We start from the raw sequence: 13,755 nt of genomic DNA, 5'->3' as shown, positions 1-13,755 counted from the left end.
GTGAGCCGAGATTGCGCCACTGCATTCCAGCCTGGGTGACTGAGTGAGACTCCATCTCAAAAAAAAAAAAAAAAAGCTAGGCTACTTGTCATCTGGTCAGAGTCTCACTCTGTCTCCCAGGCTGGCATGCAGTGACGTGATCTCAGCTCACTGCAACCTCTGCCTCCCGGGTTCAAGCGATTCTCCTGCCTCAGTTTCCCAAATAGCTGGGATTACAGGCTCACACCACCATGCCCGGCTAAGTTTTGTATTTTTAACGGAGGTGCAGTTTCACCATGTTGGCCAGGCTGGTCTCAAACTCCTGACTTCAAGTGATCCACCTGCCTCGGCCTCCCAAAGTGCTGGGATTACAGGCGTGAGCCACCGCATCTGGCCCCATCTGGTCCCTTATATCTGGGTATATCCCAGACTTGACCCCTCCTCTATCTCCCAGATCCAATCAGTCCCCAAGGTTTATAGATTCTTTATCCCAATATCTGATTATAAACTTTTAAATATCATGCTAGGACATTTTCTCAAAAGCTTGCCTTGGAGGTAAAAAAAAAAAAAAAAAATAAGAGCCTGTTGCATAGAATTGTTTATGATGGCAAAAATTGGAAGTAACCAAAAAGCTTAGCAGTGGTGAAATACAAATAAATAAGTTTTATCAATACTATAACATACGGCCTTTAAAATAGATGAGATAGAACTATAGGTGTCCTTGACAAAGATATAAGTAAAAATGTTACAGGCAGTGAATCCGTATGGGTCTGCAGCAACCTCAATTCTTGCCTCCTCGGAAGAAAGAATTCAACTGAGAGGGGCTAAGGCAGAGTGAGAACTGAGGCAAGTTTTAGAGCAGGAGTGAGAGTGTGTTGAAAAGTTTTAGGGCAGGAATGAAAGGAAGTAAAGTACACTTGGAAGAGGGCCAAGCTGGCCACTTGAGAGATCAAGTACGTGGTTTGACCTTTGACCTAGGGTTTTATACATTGGCACACTTCCGGGGCCTTGCATCCCTTCTCTCTGATTCTTCCCTTGGGGTGGGCCCTCTGCATGTGCAGCGGCCTGCCAGCTCTTGGAGGGGAGCATACGCAGTGCGTTCATGGACTTGTACACACACTCACTTGAGACGTTCTTCCCTTACCAGTCAAGTCTTCCTATAATGTCACATACCAGTTAAATGCCGCCATTTTGCCTCTTAGTGCACACGTGTGAGCCCACTCACCCACCTCCTGAGATATTAGCGGGAAGTCGCTGATCACCAACTTCAGGTTTTTTCTATCTATTGGGAGACTGCCTTTCCCTGGTACTGGGTGTGACCAATCATTACTTTAGAGAGGCAGTTAACAACCACCTGACCACCACCTGATAGTCACCTGACATTCCTGGTCGGGGTAGGAGTGGGCCCTCTCCTGGCCTGCTCGTGTCTGACTAGTTATTTACAGTAACAAAAACAGTTGAAGAAATTTTAAAAATCTCTGGACCCTCAAACTCCTTATGCCAGAGGGAAGGTTAAGCCTAGAGGTTGAGTTATGCAACTCCTTCTTCCAAATAAATCACTGTTACCAGCATTATGCATCGGCCAGACTCCCAGGGAAAAGGTAAAAGGCCTCAGGGGTCTCCAAATGACTGCCCCCACAGACCATTCATAAGTAAATTTTTTGCTGGCCTCCCATAAACAAGGACATGCCAATTGTAACTTCAGGTGTGCAATCTAAGTCTAGCTCCTGAAACTAAAGTCTGTTTGATTCCATGCTGATAATGGAATTGACATTCAATTGCAAGCTTATCTTCCCAGGTGCAGAACAAAGACAAGACTAGATCAATCATTCCTCTGCTTACCCAGAGACACTGGCATAATAAATTCTTCCTTTACTCCCTTTTTTTCTTTCAAACATTCACCTTATCCTGTGTAAAATGTTGATTTACCAGGCACTAACTAAAGTCTCACAAAGATATAACCATTGCCTTGCCACCTACCTGCCTCTCTTCCTACATGCCTTTCTCCCCTTTAAGAAAATGTACAAATACTAAACCTCCTGAAAACCTCTTCAGGAAAACAGCCACAGATAGGTCTGTGGCTTGCATGTTCCTGGACATGCCCCGAGGTTGGCTTAATAAATCTAAACTGACTGAGACACTTGCTTCAGTGACTCATTTTGGTTATCAGGAAAAATATGTGCTGTGCGGTTCCATTAAAAGAAGAAAGAAAGGGCTGGGTGCAGTGGCTCACACCTGTAATCCTAGTAGGGGAGGAGACCACCCCTCATATTGTCTTATGCCCAATTTCTGCCTCCAAAGAATGAAGAAGTAAAAACTAAAAGGCAGAAATGAAATCCACAGGCAGATAGCCCGGCACCACACCCTGGGCCTGGTAGTTAAAGATCGACCCTTGATCTAATCAGTTATGTTATCTATAGATTACAGACAACGTATAGAAAAGCACTGTGAAAATCCCTGTCCTGTTCTGTTCCATTCTAATTACCAGAGCATGCAGCCCCCAGTCACAGACCTCCTGTTTGCTCAGTCGATCACGACCCTCTCACGCTGACCCGCTTAGAGTTGTGAGCCCTTAAAAGGGATAGGAATTGCTCACTGCAGGAGTTCGGTTGTTGGAGACGTGAGTCTTGCCGAAGCTCCCGGACGAATAAAGCCCTTCCTTCTTTAACTCGGTGTCTGACGGGTTTTGTCTGAGGCTTGTCCTGCTACACTAGCATTTTGGGAGCCCAAGGCGGACAGATCACCTAAGGTCAGGAGCTCAAGACCAGCCTGGCCAACATGGGTGAAACTCTATCTCTACTAAAAATACAAAAATTAGCCAGGCATGGTGGTGGGCAGCTGTAATTCCAGCTACTCAGGAGGCTGAGACATGAGAATAGCTTGAACCCGGGAGACGGAAGTTGTAGCGAGCCGAGATTGCACCACTGTGCTCCAGCCTGGCCGACAAAGCAAGACTCAGTCTCAGAAAAAAAAAGAAAAAAAGAAAATTATAATCTGTGATAGATACTGCAAAAATGTGGTTGTTAAGTTATAAACTTTTCTTGTGAGTTAAGATGAAAGAATGATGGAATGTAATGTACATAACAAAAGCTAAATCTATATCTTTGTAAAAATAACTGAGATGCATAGGAGAAAAGAAGTAAAAATTGTAAGAAGAAACTGAATTCACCTATATGAAAAATATTTAGAATTTGTGTCTGAATGATACTGTCATTAGTTGCACCCAATTTATTTGTTCACTATTAAAGCTAATTTCTTCATAAAATTGTTCTGTGATGAAAGCAATGAGATTAGCCTTCAGATGTAAGTCATTATAGAATAAGAACACAGTACATTTACATAGGGAGCATTTTTGCTTCTCTACTGTGGGTAATTACATAGAAATAGAAAGGAGATTATATATTTTAAAAAGCAAATAGAAAACTTTGCATTTACACAATGGAAAACCCAGCTAAACTTGGTATCACTTCCTTCTACATGTGGTAGGCAGGCTAATGGCCCCCCAAAGATGTCCACATCCTAATCTCTGGAACATGTGAATATGTTCCTTTACATGGCAAAGAGGAAGTCGGTTGCTAATCAGCTGATTTTGGATCGGAAGATCATCCTGCATGGTTTGGCTGAGCCCAAGGCAATCACAAGGATCATTGAGTGGAAAGCGTTGAAGTGATTTAACTGAGAAAGACCCACCTGGCCATGGCTGGCTTCGAATACGGGAGGGGCACAAGCCCTGGGGTGCAGGCAGCCTCTCGAAGCTGAGAAAGGCCAGGAAACAGACTCTGCCCCAGAGCTTCCAAAAAGGAACATAGTCCTGCCAATGCCTTGGTGTTAATCTGGTGAGACCTCTTTTGGACTTCTGACCTCCAGAACAATAACATGATAAATCTGGGTTATTTTAAGCCAGTAAGGTGTGGTAATGTTTTACAGCAGCGATAGGAAACTAATACACCATCTAAAGGAATTTGGATGGCAGCCCCACCCTTAGTCACAGGAGTGCAGCACACCTGTGGTTGCTGGCAGCTGCGCCCCTGAAATGGCCAGCAGATGCAACACCAACTAGGCGAGAGGGCCCTGAGCACCCTGGGGACCCTGATGCACGCTGTCAATTGGTGACAGGCTACTTTGGTAAACAGGGGCCGTAGGAGGTGTTGCCCCTCCTCTGGGTGACAGATCTCATCTATTGTTGAGGCATCCGCTTCCCTCTCACACACAGCTTCAGGAACCCTGGTCCATCCCCAGGTCCCGAGAACCTGGACTGCCTAAGCCAACCAGGGTATTCCAGTCCCTGGCTGTGGTGATGGATTCAGGGACTGGCACAACAGCAAGTTTGGTCACAAAAGCTCAAGGAGCTACTGGCTGAGGACTTTCAGAGTGGAAACCCCCGCAACTCTTCTTTGGAGTCTACCTGGAGAGATGCTCACTTTTGTTGGACATAAACAAGGGAGCATCTGTACCTGGGGAGCGGGGGCGGCTACACTGCATTACAAAGGAGCCACCCTTAAAATGAAACAGACACCACAGGAAAGAGGGAGAGGGAAAAAAAATTTCATTTGGTTGACATTGTTTACGCCCTAGGAAAAGCCTTCGTCTGAATTTTTCAGTCAGGTGAACTGTTAAATTTCTCAATTCTTTAAGTCCATATGAGTTTACTTTTCTATTTCTTTCAGCTGAAAGGTTCCTCACTAATTACAGGGCTTCAAGTTTCTGGAGCTCTGTCTGTCTCTGTCCTTAGATGTGGTGGAGACATGCCCACCTAATGTTAGATGTATTAATAGTGATCAATGAGCTATTTTTCATAAAGGCAATGAAGCAGCACCCTGGGGTGTCCCGTTGGGCTACCTCCTGCAACTTGAGTGAGCTTACTTATTTTTATTTGTGTTTCACTGGTGTGGGTGACCCTAGGAGCTGAAGGACAGGGGCTGTGTTGATCACATCTCTCCTTCAGGCCAGTGGACATTCTTTTGGGTATTTCTCCCCTTTTCACCTGACTTTAGGGTTGGCTACCCATGCCCTGTGAGGATGGATGGGCAGCTTGTAAACCAAGAGGATTCAAGTCTCAAGGGTAGGACCAGAAAAGCCTGATCCATGCTCTCAAAGTGGCCACCTGGGGAGCCCAGAGGGATGTCCTTCCTGCTTGCGGACCCTGCCGGAGAGTGGCAGGAGCCATCCTGGACTGTGACATCTGCCCTCCGGACCCTGACTGCGCTCACTCATCGAGGCTGGCCTGGTCCCCACCCAGCACTCCACAGGTGTCCTCTGCTGGGTGAAATGCTTGCATACCCAGCCAGGAGCTTCTTTTAACCTTTTCTATTTTTATTTTGCCTATAACAGAACCTAAAATGGTATATGAAGATTCAATCTAGGGAGTCAAGGGACCAAATATCTGTTCTTAGGGGGTGGGTTTCATGCCCAAGGCATGGATGCCATTGTATTAGAGGTTCCAGAAGCTTCTGAATCGGGAGAATGATCAGTCACAGCACTTTGTATGCAACGGAGTGGATTACATGACCTGGGGAGTCATAAAGGACACAATAAAGCAGTGCTCTCCACTACGTTAAATGATCTCCAATTAAACGTGAAGCTTGCCTTCCAGATAGTTAACCTTCTCGGAGATAAGTAATCCTCCTCTTGCTACAACAATTTCTTTTACACTCATATTTTTATGGGCTACAATTTTGTAAGAGCTTCATAAGGGATGCATTTTTCTAAAAATACATGTAACCTTCCCAAACACTTTATATCTTGATAGTATATTTAAAAGTCTGTTTTATTTTTATGTGTTGGTGTTCAGTGGTAAAGAAAAATGTTGGAGGAAAGGATGTGTTATGTTCTTTGAGGATTTCAGAAATTATACCAATATATATAAACATACTGAACAAATGACATTAAAATATTTGTTTAACCTTTGTAATATTTTTTATAATATAGAGAAAATTCACTGGGCGTGGTGGTGCACACCTGTAGTCCTAGCTACTCAGGAGGCTGAGGCAGGAGGATCACTTGAACCCAGGAGATTGAGGCTGCAGTGAGCTATGATCATGCCACTGCACTCTAGCCTGGGCGACAGAGTGAGACCCTGTCTCAAACACACACACACACACACACACACACGAAAAAAGGAAGTGAGTTGGACCGCCCAATCCTGCAAATGATAAAATCAACATCATTGTACAATGGTTCTCAACTGGGAGAAGTTTCCTTTCCATAAAAAGCAACTGGAAATCTGGGGAGCATCCTGGTTTTCACAGAAACCTGGTTGAGGGGCTCTATCTCCTTGCACTTGGTGGGTAGGGGTCAGGAATTCTAAATGTCCTGTAATGTATGGGACGATCTTACACAAGGAACTGTCCTACCCCAAATGCCAATAGAACCCACTGAGATACGTCGCAAGGCTCTGTCTCTCCCTGATGTATCCAGCCAGATAGTAACAGAAGGAAGGTAGGTGTAGACCAGGCTTTCTCAACCTTAGCACGGCTGACATCTTGGGCTGGATGACTTTTTGAGGTGGGGGGCTGTCCTTCGCATAAGAGAGTATTTAGCAGCATCCCTGGGCTCTACCTGCTAGATGCCAGCAGCACCCCCGACCTGAACCCAAGTTGGAAGAACCAAAAAGGTCTCCAGACACTGCCAAATGTCCCTGTTTGAGATCCACTGGTGGAAACGCAGGTAAACTTTTTGACTTAGTGGAGGGAGAGGAGTGAGTTGCCTGGTGTGATTTCATACTGTGTCAAATAAGTATGAGCGTCATCTGCAACTGAGAGAGAATGAAGGGGAGCGCTTAGGTTTGCTCTTTAAAAAAGGGATCTTACTGGGGAAATGAAATGGGATTTTCTAGGAGTGCTGAGAATGCATGCGAGGGTTCTGTTCATGAATTGAAAAGGGGCAGTCTCAGTTTGGCCACATGGTTTTGGGCAGACGTGAGCCACCTGGGTGCAGGAACAGAGGAGGTGGAAGCAGGGCTTAAAGGCGTTGGGTATGGCCAGGCAGGAGGCGAGAGGGTCAGAGGAGGTGTAGGTGCTCTCAGGGCAATTGTGAAGACGGATCATGGAGTCTAACCTGGGCAAAGAGAAAGGGGAGCCAGGACATGCTGACAGTTGGGAAGATCGTGACAGGGACAAAGGGTTGGCAGCTCCATGTGGTCCAAGCATGTTGCAGGAGGGTTGCACAAGCAAGAAGGATACAGGGTAGGAGGTGCGGAATGGAAATTCTGGATGTGGTGCCTTTGCTAGCAAATCTGGAGTGTGGGTGGTGAGAACCTGGCTGGAGAAGCTAGAGTGTAGGATGCGCCCTCCACCCAGTGCTGAAGGCAAGAGAAAGAGGATGGCAGCAGAGACGAAAAATGTGAGGCCTGCAGCTCCCACTGCCAGTTTTACTCCTGTTCCCCAGGGTAACCCCAGAATAAATAGGATTCTCCTCTTCGGTGTTAGCCTTTCCGGCATCTGCAGAAAGCACCGTGTCGTTCCTGAGACTGCTCCTTTCCGGGCTGGCTGCTTTCAGACATCCCAGCTTGTCCATGTCCCTGTTAAACTATGGGATCCAGAACTGCCCTCGAAACTCCAGTGGGAGGCGAGCAAGGTTGGGGAGGCGTCTCACTTCCACCACCCTCTACTCCATCCTCCTAGGGATGCTATCCACAATAGCTCCCTGCTTCATCATCATAGGAAACCTATCAAAGAAACGAATGCGCTTTGGTGTGACACCCTTCCCAATCAATATTATCTGTAGGTGGTCACTTCTTCCCATTCTCAGGGCACAGAAAAAGCTTGTCTATTTTATTAATATCTTTCTTTTAATTTTTATTTTATTTTACAGCATACCAGTATAATGCCTCATACTGCCCTAGTTAATTTTTTTCCCCAGTTTTGTTCGCCCTTCTTGGCACCATTTTCCTGGTTATGACATTGGCTTCTCTTGACAATTTTCTACGTCTCCCAAATATGTAGTTTTCCGTGTCTCTCACTGTATCAAGCTTCCAGTCGTTTCAACCCCAGAATCCTTCCTCTGGCTCCCAGACCCCTTCCCCCCACTTTTCAGTGTATTGCAAAAGGTCAAGGAAGCACAAACCTCCTACACAGAGTTCAGATGAAACCCCGCCCTACCAGTAGACCCTTTCGGTCATTGACCCAATTGTTCTTTCATCCACAGTTTCACACCCATTGTGAAATTAGATATATGGGAAATAAGTATAAATCTGCCCAAGTTTACGTTATTCCATCTTGTCTATGAGAATACAACCATGCAGGTTTCTTCAAATGCCTCAGGGAAATCCACAACAGTTTCCTAACGCGTCATCACAGGAAAACTATAAAAGAAAAGGATGCTCTTTGACATGACATCCTTCCCAACCAATATGGCCTGTAGGTGGCCACTTCTTCCTATTCCTAGGGCACAGAAACCATCTCTTCAACAGCCTGTTCTAGAATCACTATGTAAGTTATTTGTGTTCACCCACAGATCCTCCCAACGTCTGATTTTTGAGACTCTGAATGACGCTTGCCCATTTTCAGGCTGTTGATGTCTCTTTTACCCCTCGATTCAATGTTCCCAACCATGACTTCCCTGATTTCTCTGAATGAAATGTGTATTGTTCCGAAGCCTTAGACATACAGTTGGCCTTCCACATTCATGGATGTTTGCATCTGTGGATCCCACCAACCACAGACTGAAAATATTTAGGGGAAAAAAAAGCTACAGTATAAAATAAAAAATAATACAAATAGGCCCGGCGCAGTGGCTCATGCCTGTAATCCCAGCACTTTGGAAGGGCAAGGCAGACGGATCACCTGAGGTCAGGAGTTCGAGACCAGCCTGGTCAACATGACAAAATCCCGTCTCTACTAAAAATACAAAAATTAGCCAGGCGTGGTGGCAGGTGCCTGTAATCCCAGCAACTTGGGAGGATGAGGCAGGAGAATCGCTTGAACCCAGGAGGTGGAGGTTGTGGTGAGCCAAGATTGTGCCACTACATTCCAGCCTGGGCAACAGAGTGAGACTCTGTCTCAATAATAATAACAATAATAATACAAATAAAAAAATCAATATACTATCACAACTATTTATAGAGCATTTAAATTGTATGAGGTATTATAAGTAATCTAGAGATGACTCAAAGTACACAGGAGGCTGTGTGTAGGTTTTACGCACACTATCCCATTTTACATCAGGGACTTGAGCATCCACAGATTTTGGCGTCTTTTGGTGGGGGACTGGAGGAGGGTTTCTGGAACCAATTGCCCACGGACACCAAGGGATGAATGTATGTGCTTAACTGGAATAGTGGTCCATTACATATCCTTACTCATTTTGGGCTAGAATTTTCTCTTATCCAGTGTCAAATGTTGTGATTCAACAGACACTGGCCAGCCACACACAACAGACGGCACCAGAAAAGGGGGGATGTGGACCCACCTCCTGGACAGGAGAGCAGCAGGCGTGTTTGAACAGCCCACTCTGAGAGGCAAGGCACTGTCTAGCAAGACAGTTCAATGTATGACCCCTTTCCTTTGAGTTTTCACATTCATTTATAACTTTGATACGCTGAGATTATATTAAAATTTATCTTCATCAATTGAATCTCACATGTGTTAGACCCATTTTAATTTCCACATTTAAAACATTTGTATTATAAATAATTGCCATCATGACACCTCCAACATACCAAAGAGGGCTGCAGCATACATTAGAATAAATCACTATGTTTTTATCTCCACTTGCAAATCCATGTAAACTGTTACTTCCATCCTGCAGTAGATAGAATAACAGCTCCCCCAAAGATGTCCTAATCCCCAGATGCCAAAGATGTCCTAATCCCCAGAATGTGTGAATGTGACTTTATGTGGTAACAGGGACTTTGCAGATGTGATTAAGTGAGGGACCCCGAGAGGGAAAGATTATCGTAGATTATCCAGGATATCCATACATATCTATGATGGAGATGATATTCGAACAATTCACATCAACTTTAAAAATACTTCTGTGTTGGCTGGGCACGGTGGCTCAAGCCTGTAATCCCAGCACTTTGGGAGGCCGAGACGGGCGGATCACGAGGTCAGGAGATCGAGACCATCCTGGCTAACATGATGAAACCCCGTCTCTACTAAAAAATACAAAAAAATAGCCGGGCGAGGTGGCAGGCGCCTATAGTCCCAGCTACTCGGGAGGCTGAGGCAGGAGAATGGCGTAAACCCGGGAGGTGGAGCTTGCAGTGAGCTGAGATTCGGCCACTGCACTCCAGCCTGGGCGACAGAGCGAGACTCCGTCTCAAAAAAAAAAAAAAAAAAAAAGTTCTGTGTTTTTGTTGGTTCTGCAGCTTCTGAATCAGTGCTTTCTGAAATGTGGGTGGGGATTCTCATTGCCTCTGGGATGCAGCTGATCCCACAGAGGGCCTAATGTAAACAGAAGATCCTCCTAGGGGGAGGCAGAAGTCTCAAGTGAGCAGTAGGAGATGGGACGGCAGAAGCAAGCCCCGAGAGAGGTAAGCAAGGGGCCACGCGCCAAGGAATGCATGCAGCCTCTAGGAGCTGAAAAGGCAAGGAAACGGCTTCTCCTCTGGAGCCTCCAGAAAGAAGCAGCTCAGCTCACACCTTGGTTTTAGCTTTGTGAGACTCATTTCAGACTTCTGCCCTCTAGAACTCTAAAAGAATACATCTGTGGCTGGGTGCGGTGGCTCACGCCTATAATCCCAGCACTTTGGGAGGCTGAGGTGGGCGGATCATGAGGTCAGGAGTTTGAGATCAGCCTGGCCAACACAGTGAAACCCCGTCTCTAATAAAAATGCAAAAAATTAGCTGGGCATGGTGGCATGCACCTGTAGTCCCAGCTACTCGGGAGGCTGAGGCAGGAGAATCGCTTGAGCCCAGGAGGCAGAGCTTGCAGGGAGCCGAGATTGCACCATTGCACTCCAGCCTGGGCAACAGTGCGAGACTCCATCTCAAAAAAAAAAAGAAGACATCTGTGCTGTTCTAAAGCACGAAGTCTGTGGCAATTTCTTACAGTAGCAGTGGGAAATGAAAGTGCCCTTCCTTAATGCTCCCATAAATATTCCTCATATGCAACCCACAAATACCCCCACACTGTGCTCCAGGCCCTGCACCTGCTGAGGGCTGCAGACAGCAAGAAAGACGTGGTCCTGGCCTTCAGGGAGCTGTACTCCGGCAGGAGACACGGACACCAGACAACTTGCCACACAATTACTGATTTCATCACCTGCTATTACAACATGGAATCCTGAGAGTCAATGAAGTTCTGAAGGTCAATGAAGGCTGAACCTTAGGAAATGAGTAGGAATCAGGTAAGGGGGTGGGCAGGAAAACATGCTAGAGAAAAGTGCTTCCCACCTTCCTGAATGGGATTAGTGTCTTATAATAAAAGAAGCCCCAGAGAGTTCCCCGGCCCCTTGTGCCATGTGAGGACACAGTGAGAAGGTGCCACCTATGAACCAGAAAGCAGGTGCTCACCAGACACTAAATCTGCCTCGGCCTTGGCCTTCCACCTCCAGAACTGCAGGAAATAAGTTTCTGTTGTTTATAAGCCACCCAGTCTGTGGTATTTTGTTACTGTTATTTGCACAAACTAAGAGCCAAAAGGCCACTGGGACCAGGATAAAGACAAGGCAAGAGAGTGATGTCTAAGGCTGGAACTGTGCCGGGGTGGGCCATTTAGGCCTCGCAGGACATGTTAAGATTTTAGAAATTTCCGCTAAGTTTCTAAGATTTTAGAAACTCCCAGCAATGGGAAAGATTGAAGGATTTTAAGCTCGACAGTAGAATGATGAGACAGGTGTTTGAAAATATCCCTCTAACTTTAGAATGGAGAATGCATTGATCCAGGGAGACCTAGTTGGGAGAATTTAGAACACAGTGAGTGATGCTAAGGGCTTGGGCCAGGGGGTGGAGAGAAGCAGTGAGCCGGGAGAGGTCTGGGAGGTAGAGCAGGTGAGCCTTGTGGACTGGGTGGGGGTGTGAGAGGGAGAAGGAGCCACAGCTGGCAGCTGAGTCTGCCATGCAGATGGGGAGCCCAGGTAGAGGAGGCCTCTGGGGAGGAGAGGAGGTTGGGTTCAAGGTGCCCAGGAAGCAGGTGGACTTGGGTCTAGAGCTCAGATGAGTGGTCTCAGCTGGGAGTCACTGGCACATATGAGTGGAGGTTTGAGGGTGGACTGGGCAGAGCAGGAAGAGGTGAAGACTGAGAAGACACCACTGGCTCATAAGAGCTTCTCTCTCCCACCAATCTTCTACAGGCCGATAACTTGTAGGGGATTTAACACAAGCAGCTTGAATGATGCGTGTTTCCACGTGCGTCTTATACCTGCTCCCTCCCCTCAAAGGCAGATGCTCTCTTTTTTCACATTTATCTGTGACGGTGTTTAGCACGGTTCGTTACTCAGCAGATGCTCAGTGAGTATTTGTCCACGCGAATGCTTTATTGGAATATGTGGCCCACATGGACCTGTGTGCGTGTATTTAGAGCAAGTTTCATGTCTTGCCTCTATTGCGGTGCAAGCCTATGATGGATATGATATTTGAACAATTCAAATCAACTTTAAAAATATTTCTGTGTTTTTGTTGGTTCTGCAGCTTCTGAATCAGTGCTTTCTGAAGTGTGGGTGGGGGTTCTCATTGTCTCTGGGATGCAGCTGATCCCACAGAGGCAGGGAATACAGTGGGTAACAGTCTGGCTCGGGAGCCAGGTTGCCTGGGAGTGAATCCCAGCCCTATGAGGATTTGGTCTGTGGATCCTTAAGCAAGTCCCTCACACCCTCTGTGCCTGAGTTTCCTCATTTTTAAAAAGGTGCTAACAAGTGTACCTCTCTCATGGGACTCTTGTAAGAATCACATGAGTTATTTCTATAACTCTTTATGTATATCATATACTATTCCTCCCTTTATACATAGGAGGGGTACAGTGTAAATAGGGCACTATTGATTTTCATCTTTTTTCCCAGTCTCTGCCATCCCAGTCCTGTGCAGAAGAAACACTTGTTACTGACCATAGCTACCATTTTATAGTACTGAGCGTGTGCTCAAAACTTTACACACATTGAAACATTTCATCCCCACAGTGGACTTAGGGTACTATTATTCCCATTTTAGGGTGAAGAAGATTGAGAATCAGACAAATTAAGTTTCTCAAAGCCAGGCAGATATTAATTGGAGGGCTTAGGACTCAAATTGATGAGCCTCAAATTAGAAGCCCTTTTCTCTAATGTCGTAATTCTCCTATTTAACTGTGCATCAGAAGTACTCTGGCTGCTCCTTGAAAGTGCAGGTCCCAAAGTCCTTATTTTCAGAGACTGCTGGAGCCCAGAATTGGCATTTTCAACAGAATCAGGTGGCTCTCCTGGGCGCAGGCTGCTCCTGAGTGGTTTAGTCATGCTGCAGCCCACCAAATGGTTCCAGAATCAAGCCCAACAGGGTCAGCCTGGCCTCAGACCTGCTCCCAGGCCCTGAGCTAGCAGGCAGGCCGAGAAAGCAGGCTTCAGGGTCACCCCAGGGCCCTCTTGACTCATCTCCAGGATCAGGTGATCCTCTGGGACTGAAACGGGGCACCCTGGCAGCTCCCTGCCTGCTGAGGGTCTTGCAACCATGCTGACCTCTGATTGGAGGCCACTCTGAAATCACTTCTCAGATTCCTTCTGAGTTCCCTCTGCCATTTCCGCAGACACTGCCAGGAACTGACCTGGGCAGGCAGGTCTCTCGCTGCTCAGCCCTGGGTCCCTGTGCCTCAACCTGGATGGCAGAAGTCAAGAATAGACCCATGATCCCCCCTGCCCCGCCCCCC

General features: G+C 46.5%; 1 protein-coding gene and 1 pseudogene across 1 annotated transcript in view; one reads left to right on the top strand and one right to left on the bottom strand.

The window, feature by feature from the left end:
* The window catches only part of CREG2 (cellular repressor of E1A-stimulated genes 2), a 53,631-nt gene that overhangs the window by 15,280 nt on the left and 24,596 nt on the right, over positions 1-13,755 (bottom strand). The gene's annotated exons all lie outside the window — the stretch shown is intronic.
* Positions 6,338-13,755, top strand: part of LOC105531684 — a 12,931-nt pseudogene continuing 5,513 nt past the window's right edge.

The sequence above is a fragment of the Mandrillus leucophaeus genome, unplaced genomic scaffold, assembly GCF_000951045.1.
Source record: "Mandrillus leucophaeus isolate KB7577 unplaced genomic scaffold, Mleu.le_1.0 Scaffold9, whole genome shotgun sequence".
Taxonomy (NCBI): domain Eukaryota; kingdom Metazoa; phylum Chordata; class Mammalia; order Primates; family Cercopithecidae; genus Mandrillus; species Mandrillus leucophaeus.
This window is presented reverse-complemented; position numbering and strand designations above follow the sequence as displayed.